This window comes from Salvia hispanica, chromosome 5, assembly GCF_029641045.1.
Source record: "Salvia hispanica isolate PSC_SH4W2 chromosome 5, Shi_PSC_v1, whole genome shotgun sequence".
In the NCBI taxonomy this organism is placed as follows: domain Eukaryota; kingdom Viridiplantae; phylum Streptophyta; class Magnoliopsida; order Lamiales; family Lamiaceae; genus Salvia; species Salvia hispanica.
In genome coordinates this window covers 8881224-8889508 of record NC_142696.1, presented here as the reverse complement: position 1 = coordinate 8889508, position 8285 = coordinate 8881224, and positions in this window count along the sequence as shown.

Genomic DNA, 8285 nt, shown 5'->3' with positions numbered 1-8285 from the left:
TTTCCAACATTTCACATTTCAAGTCAATATTCGAGAGATACTTGTTACCTCATTCATCGGTTGTTGCTTCGACTTTTGGCGGGTCTTCGCCGGTGGTAGATGCTGGGTTACCGGTTCTTCTTCCTTTTGCCATGGCTTGTATCGGTGGTGATTCTTTTTCTGGTGGTGGTTCACGGTGGTTTCCGTAGTAGGTGGTAGTTTTCGGAGTGGGGTGGTGGTTGTGGATGAGAGAATGCAGGTAAGGGTTTGTAAAGTGAAGGGGAGTAGGCGGTGGGGTGTTTTATAGAGGGGTGGGTAGTTGAGGGTTTTGACCGGTGGTAGGCGGTTGCCAGGTTGCGACGCTTCGTGTGGAAGGCGGTTGGGAGTTCTCGCAGCTGATTGGACGTTGCCTGTCACGTCCCTGCTCCACGCGCCCTCCCAGTCTCTGCACTCGCCTGCAAAGCTGCAACACGCATTAAAATTCAAATTTTACTCATCTCCCCCTTCTCAATTAGCTAGAAATAGAAATAAAGCAAATAAATGGCTCATTAATATAATTCAGAGTTTCACCCAAGTGGTATCCTCGTGGTCAGTACGAACTCCAAATTAATATTTAAGATCCGAAAAAAAATCTTTTTGGGGTTTTTTCTTTCTTAACTTAAGTTAAATTACTAACTATTCACAATATTTACATCATTACTAAGGGTATTTAAAGTTTTACCTGGTCAATAAGCACAAATCATATTACGTTGACCAGGTGGAACTCTAAACCCCTTTCCTACTGGTCATTTAGACGCTATTAGGGTGTAGTGGAATTTCTTCCACTATACACATCTCTTCATTTTCCCTATATATTTTCAATCTATGTCCATTGACGACAAAAGGTTCAGAGTTAGGGATACTCCCTGAAATCTCGACCGCTCCATTAGCACGTAGTGCAGTGATAATGTAAGGTCCTGCCCATTTGGACTTGAGTTTCCCAGGCATTAGCTTCAATCTTGACTGGAAGAGTAGTACTTTCTGACCAACTTGGAGATCCTTGGTTCTCAGATTTTTGTCGTGCCACATCTTTGTTTTCTCCTTGTACCACATGGCTGAGTCGAACGACTCCAATCTGAGTTCTTCCAGCTCTTGTAGTTGTAGCTTCCTTTCCTCTTCACAGGCCTTAGCATCCACGTTAACCTGCTGAACTGCCCAGTATGCTCGGTGTTCAATTCCTACTGGCAGGTGACACATCTTCCCAAAGACGATGCGATAGGGGGACATCCCGATAGGAGTTTTGTAGGTTGTGCGATATGCCCACAGAGCATCCTCCAACCTTGTGCTCCAATCTTTTCTGGAGGGGTTGACTGTCTTCTCTAAAATGCTCTTTATTTTCCTGTTTGAGATCTCTGCTTGCCCGTTGGCTTGAGGGTGGTAAGGACTGGATAGGCGGTGATGAACTCCATACTTCTTCATCAATGCTTCGACCGTTCGGTTGCAGAAGTGAGTCCCTTGATCAGAGATGATTGCCCTTGGTATCCCAAATCGGCTGAATATATGACTCTTGAGGAACTTGGTGACTTCTTTAGATTCACAAGTGCTTGTGGCTTTGGATTCTATCCACTTTGATGCGTGGTCAACTGCCACCAGGATGTAGGAGTTCCCATAAGATGAGGGAAAAGGACCCATGAAGTCCATACCCCAGATATCGAACACCTCACAAACTATTACTGGAACTTGCGACATTTGAGCCCTCGCGGAGATCCCACCGGTCAGTTGGCAACGGTCACAGCCCTTGCAGAACCCGTATGCATCTCTATTCAGGGTTGGCCAGTAGAATCCGCTATCTAGCACCTTTCTGGCAGTCTTCCTTGGCCCGAAATGTCCTCCACATGCCAAGGAGTGGCAGTGTGTTAGTACATCCCGTTGCTCCCAGTCAGGAACGCATCTCCTAATGACCTGGTCCGTTCCTGCCTTCCACAAGTATGGGTCGTCCCAGAAATAGTACTTTGCTTCGCTCTTGATATTCATCCTCTGAGCCTTTGTCACGTTTGGCACCATTGGTAGCTCCCCCGTCACTAGGTAGTTTGCCAAGTCCGCATACCAGGGTTCTTGTCATACTTTCTCCTTACCCTTGGTTGCTACGTCCTGACCAGTAAGTCTCATCACTTCTTCCCAATCGATCTTCCTTGCGGAGAAAATCACTTCACATAAATGCTCCTCTGGGAATCGATCTCTCACATCCTCACTGTTCCCTTCTTGTATTATTCTACTCAAGTGGTCCGCTACTTTGTTTTCAACTCCCTTTTTGTCTTCTACCTCCCAGTCGAATTCTTGTAAAAGCAGCACCCATCTGATCAGTCGGGGTTTTGACTCCTTCTTCGCAATGAGATACTTAATCGCCGCATGATCAGTATAGACGATGACTCTGGATCCCAGTAGGTACTGCCTGAACTTTTCGAATGAATAGACAACTGCCAACATCTCCTTCTCGGTGGTGTCATAATTCCGTTGGGCTTGATTCAAGGTCTTAGATGCATAGATTATCACGTACCTTTTTCCATCGATCTTCTAACCCAGTACGGCCCCCACTGCGTAGTCACTAGCATCGCACATCACCTCGAAGGGGTGATCCCAGTTAGGAGCCTGAATAATCGGTGCAGAAATCAATTTTTCCTTAAGGAGGTTGAAAGCAGCCTTGCAATGCTCGTCGAAAACGAACTCCACCACGTTCTGGAGAAGTCTGGTAAGGGTTTGGGCAATCTTGGCGAAATCCTTGATAAATCTCCGATAAAATCCAGCATGGCCAAGAAAACCTCTTATTCCTTTCTGATCAGTAGAGAAGGGTAGTTTAGATATGACATCCACTTTAGCTTGATCCACCTGGATCCCCTTTTCTGACACCACGTGTCCTAAGACAATTCCTTCTGTAACCATAAAGTGGCATTTCTCAAAGTGTAAAACCAGACTCTTTGCTTGGCACCTTTCTAGTACCACATCCAAATGTTGCAAGCACGAGTCGAAAGAGTCTCCATAGACAGTGAAATCATCCATGAAGATCTCTATAAATCTTCTATCAAATCCGAGAATATGTTCATCATGCACCGTTGGAAGGTACCGAGGGCGTTGCATAGGCCAAATGGCATACGCCTATACGCATAGGTTCCAAACGGACAGGTGAACGTGGTCTTATCCTGGTCCTCCGGGTTCACGTAAATTTGAAAGTAGCCACTGTACTCATCCAAAAAGCAGAAGTACTTCCTCCCAGCCAGTCGCTCCAGCATTTGATCGATGAATGGCAGGGGAAAATGGTCCTTCCTGGTTGCAGTGTTCAGCTTTCGGTAATCTATACACATTCGCCACCCAGTGACTAGTCTGGTGGGCACTAGCTCATTCCACTCATTCTTGACCACCTGGATCCCTGATTTCTTGGGGACCATATGGATTGGGCTGACCCATTCACTATCTGGTACCGAGTATATAATGCCTAGTGAGAGTAACTTCAAGATCTCCTTCAGTATCTCTTCCCGCATGTTTGGGTTCACCTTTCTTTGAGAATCTCTATGTGCCTTGGCTCCATCCTCCAGTCTAATGTGGTGCATGCAGACGTCCGGGCTTATACCCACCAGGTCCTAAGGCTCCATCCAATAGCCTTCTTGTTTTTGCCCAGCACAGTTAGTAGTCTTGCCTCTTGCTCCTCAGTCAGCCCGCTATTGATGATTACAGGGAATGAGTCTTCCTCCCCGAGGTAGGCATACTTAAGGTTCGCTGGCAACTTTTTCAACTCCACTTGTGGGGGTAGTGTGTCTGTAGGTAGAGGGTTCTTCTTTGAATCTTCCTCTTGCTCTTGTTCAGCATCTGATTTTTCCTCTATACTGGCCAGTACCACGGCCCCTACGGATCCCGCTAGTTCTGACTTCTGACAAAATTCTGTAATTGCTTCTTCGATCTCTTCGTCAGTCAAAGCTCAGCTACTGATCAGATCGCACCATGCAGCTGCTTCCACATCAGCCTGGGCATACACATCCAAGGCTTGGAGCTTTTCCTGCAATAATTCGGTCTCAAGAAATTCTTGGACTAAGGGGTCAATTACATCAACATAACATAGATTTTCAGAATCTATTGGTTTTTTCATGGCTTCATTGATGTCAAAGACAAATTTCTCACCATTAAAGTCAATGCAGATTGTCCCCTCAGCCATATCCACAATTGTCTTAGCCGTTCTTAAAAATGGTCTTCCTAATAATATTCCGCTAGACTCCCTAGCTTCTGGTTCACTCATTTTTATGACATAAAAATCCGCGGGATAAGTAAAGTTTTGTATCCTGACCAACACGTTTTCTAAAACACCCTCAGGATTTATACATGACCTATCAGCCAGTTAGATCAACACCCTAGTATTTGACAACTTTACCCCTTTTAACCGATTATAAATGGATAGCGGCATAACATTGATAGATGCTCCCAAATCACACATTGCATGCTCGATTTTCACATCTCCAATTGTTATGGGTAAAGTGAACATACCTGGGTCGGCTCTCTTGGGTGGTAGTTTCTCCTGTACAATGGCTGACGCTATTCCTTCCATCATGATTTTTCTATCCTCCTGGGCCTTTCCGGCTATAAACTCCTTTATAAAATTCCCCAGAGGGGGCAGTCTCACGGCTTGGAGGAATGGTATGGTGACATCCAGCTTTCCAAAGATTGACATGAAATCCACAGGGTTTTCCTTCTTCCTCTTCGTCACAAACCGATATGGAAACGGTTTTTCTCCCTTAGCCTCTCCAGTTAGTCCTTGTGGACTTTCCCTTGGTTCCTCCTGGGTTTGAGGTTCCGATGCGGGCATTGCTCCTTCTGGTTGCTCCTTTCCAGGTTGTGTTTCTCCTTCCTTTCCTTCCACAGTAGGCTTCTCGTTTAGAAAAAACGGATCCTCCATCTGAGGCAGAGGCCTCTTGAGTTCTTCTGCTGAGATGGTGTCGCTCAGCACCCTTTCTCTACTAGACTCCCCAACAGGGTTCTTGAGTTGAGGTCCATAATAGGCTGTTCCGGACCGCAGTGTAATCTTACTCACATTTGTCTTTTCAGGTACATGGACTGTAGATGGGAGTTTCCCTGAGTTCCCTTTCATTTCGCCCACCGAGTTAGCGAGCTGGGCCAAATGCCTGTTCATCATATCCATATTTGCCCTATGCTCCTTCTGGGCACTTTGCATTCCTTGCATTGTTTCATTACTGGACTGCAAGTCGTTTTTAATGCTTTGCTGCGAGGCAAGCATCTCTCCCATCATGTCCTTCATAGACCTCCTCGACCTGTTTGGGTGATGGAATTGGTTTGAGCCCTGGTGCTGGTTATACTGGGGTGATAGGTTTGACTGGTAGCCCGAGAAATTTTGTTGGTTTTGGTTCTGTGGGTACTGGTTATACTGGGCAGGAGGGTTGTACTGGTCGTGGTTGTGCTGGTATTGATTTTGGTTTTGGTTGTGGGTGTTATGTTGAGGCCCTGGGTTAAATTGGTTCTGGTTTTGGTTCTGGTTGTTTCGCTGATGGGGTGGCACATAGGTAGGGTTCGGGTTCTAGTTTTGAGGGTTTTGGTTCTGAGGATGCTGGTTTCTTCCTACCCAGTTAGACTGGTAGTCAGGGTTTGTTGGGCCACGATTGGGATTTTGGTTCGGGTGGGGGTTGGGTTGATTTGGAGCCTGATTTTGGTTCTGATTCTGATTTCCATCTCCCCATCGAAAATTTTGGTGGTCCCTCCATGGTGCATCCCTCTGCCTTCCCGAAACCAATTGCCGTTGGAATTGTAGTATCCTGCGGCATTTGCTTGCTCCACATCCAGCGAGTTGTCCGGCTGGTCATATGGTAGTTCTGGGGCCTCTTTGCCTCCAGTCAGAGAAGGTGGTGGAGTGTTCTGATTGATTGCAGTCAGCAATTCATTCTTTAATTCCTCCATCTTCAAATCCATCCGCTCCTCCTGGTCAGTAGCCAAAGCACTTGCTACCCTTTCTCTGTTGTACCCATCCCTCGCGTTGTCGTACGTCTTCTTTGCATTCAACAGCTTGCGTAACACCTTTTTGGCTTCACTTACTCTCAACTGGGTGAAATCGCCTCCAGATGATGAATTCGCCAGATCCTTGGTTTCCTTGTTCATCCCCTCATAGAAGGTGTGGTGCACCTCTATCTCCTTCATGCGATGGTTGGGGCATGACTCCAAAATGCTCATGTACTTCTCCCAGTACTTGCTCAGGGTTTCATCATATTCTTGCCTTATGCACGATATTTTCCTCTTCAATGCGCTTGTCTTTGAAGACGGGAAGAACTCGGCTAGGAAAACTGACTTGAAATCTGCCCATGTATTGATAGAGTCGGCTGGCAGGCGCATGAACCAAGTGTTGGCCTCTCCCTTTAGGACAAAAGGTAGGGCCTTCAGTCTGTAATCGTCCTCGCTTGCTCCTGCTGGCCGCCTCTGCGCCTTACAGATTTTGCAGAACTCATTTAAGAATTCGTATGGTCCCTCGTAGCTCTTCCCATAGTACGTCGGTAGGATTGCGATAACGTGGGGTTTCACATCACAGGCGGTCTGGCCTGGGGTAACCACTATGGCTTGTGGGGGATCTCCGTCGGCGTGTGCGGTAAGTGTTGCGAGCTCGGGATCGTCCTCACCTTGGTCAGCCATTCTCACTAGTGTTCTTACTGGTTGGGGTGGAAGCTCCGGGAGTTGGTACTCTAGCTCCTCTTTCTCCTCGTCGCTACTCGTGCCTAGGTCGGACAGTGCTGTCGACAGGCCAGAACGAGTGGTAACGAGTATTGTTCCTCGGGGAAGTATCCTTGGTCTCCACTGGCCAGGAGCCGAGCCACTTCTCATAAACTAAAAACAAAAAGAAAAGAAAAATTATAAACAGTATGTACACCAAAAAGATCACACACAATAACAGGTATGAACGCCATCCATCCCCGGCAACGGCGCCATTTTGGAAGGTCAGGTTTTCTTTCCTCGGGTTTTCGTATGTAATTTGGAGTGTATCCAACTGATCAGGAAGAGATTCCCGACCCAGCTGAGTCGTTGGTACGACAACTGGGACCTGGCTTCAAACAAGTTTCCTCAACCCACTTCTACTGATTAGTATAATGGAGGTAAGGGTCGAATCCCACGAGGATGGACACGTTTTGATAACTGCGGTGACTTTCCTGGGTGTTTTCGTTAGCTACCACGCTTGGGTTGAGATTTACCTAGGCGAGAAATAAAGGTGGTACTCTACTGACTAGTAGGCGTGAAAATAACAGGCATGTGGTGGTGTTCGTGAAAATAGGGGACGAGGTGTCTCAGAGGCATATGGAAAGTGGACAGTTACTAAAAGAGGAAAATTAGACAACAAGGTATATCTGGTGGCTGGTGGCTCTCTGACAGGTCTGGATAGTACAACTGAAAAGTAGGGAACAAAAGCAAAAGTAACTTAAAAGTAAAAGTGGTCCAAACTAAAGTTGATTTTGACGTTTTCTTCTTCACCAAGTATTGACAAAAATCATATGAACACAAACACCATAACTAAACTCAGATTCATAACCTCAAACTCAAGATCCATTGATTTAAAAATGCTCAAACTTAAAATAAACGGCGAAACTGCAATTTTACTTCTACTGATTGACATGCAAGGCGGTGATTATAATGCAACGTGAAGACTTCAAGCACGAAGATTAGACTAAACATAACTACAACTTCAGATCGACAACTCCATGTAAGAAAACACTTAGAAATTAAAAGCAACAACTAGATCTAATTTTCCTAGGCAGAATGAAGCAAACTCGAACCAAAGCGGCATACGAAATAGAAACTTCATAATTTAAGTGTTGGAACTTCACAAGTACTTCAAAAGGCAACAACGATGAGTGTTTGCAACAAAACCAACGACGAAAGCAAGTAAAGATTAAACTAGAAAGCAAGGTAACGATTGTTTGGCCACTTCGGGCGATGATACTGCTATACTACTACGATAACTGGCTGGAACGGTGGATCGATGACTTCTCCGGCAGACTCTTGGACGTCAAGTGACCATGGCTGTGGCGAGGAACGAGAGATTGGATAATGCTGAAGGATCTGATCTTCTAGAGAGAATTCTAACTAAGTGTGGTGGTTGGACCTTTTTCGAACTCTAAGAGCGAACTCCTTCTCTCTCTCCAAGTGGCTTCTTTTATAGGGAGGCTTGCCCTTGCTTTTTTAGGATAAACTTCCTTCAAGTTTTGACTTTTATGCCCTTGTTAATGATCATCCCAGCTATCCTTCTTCTCCATCTCGAGCCTTTTCTCTGGCATGCATTCTGGTCAGTATTG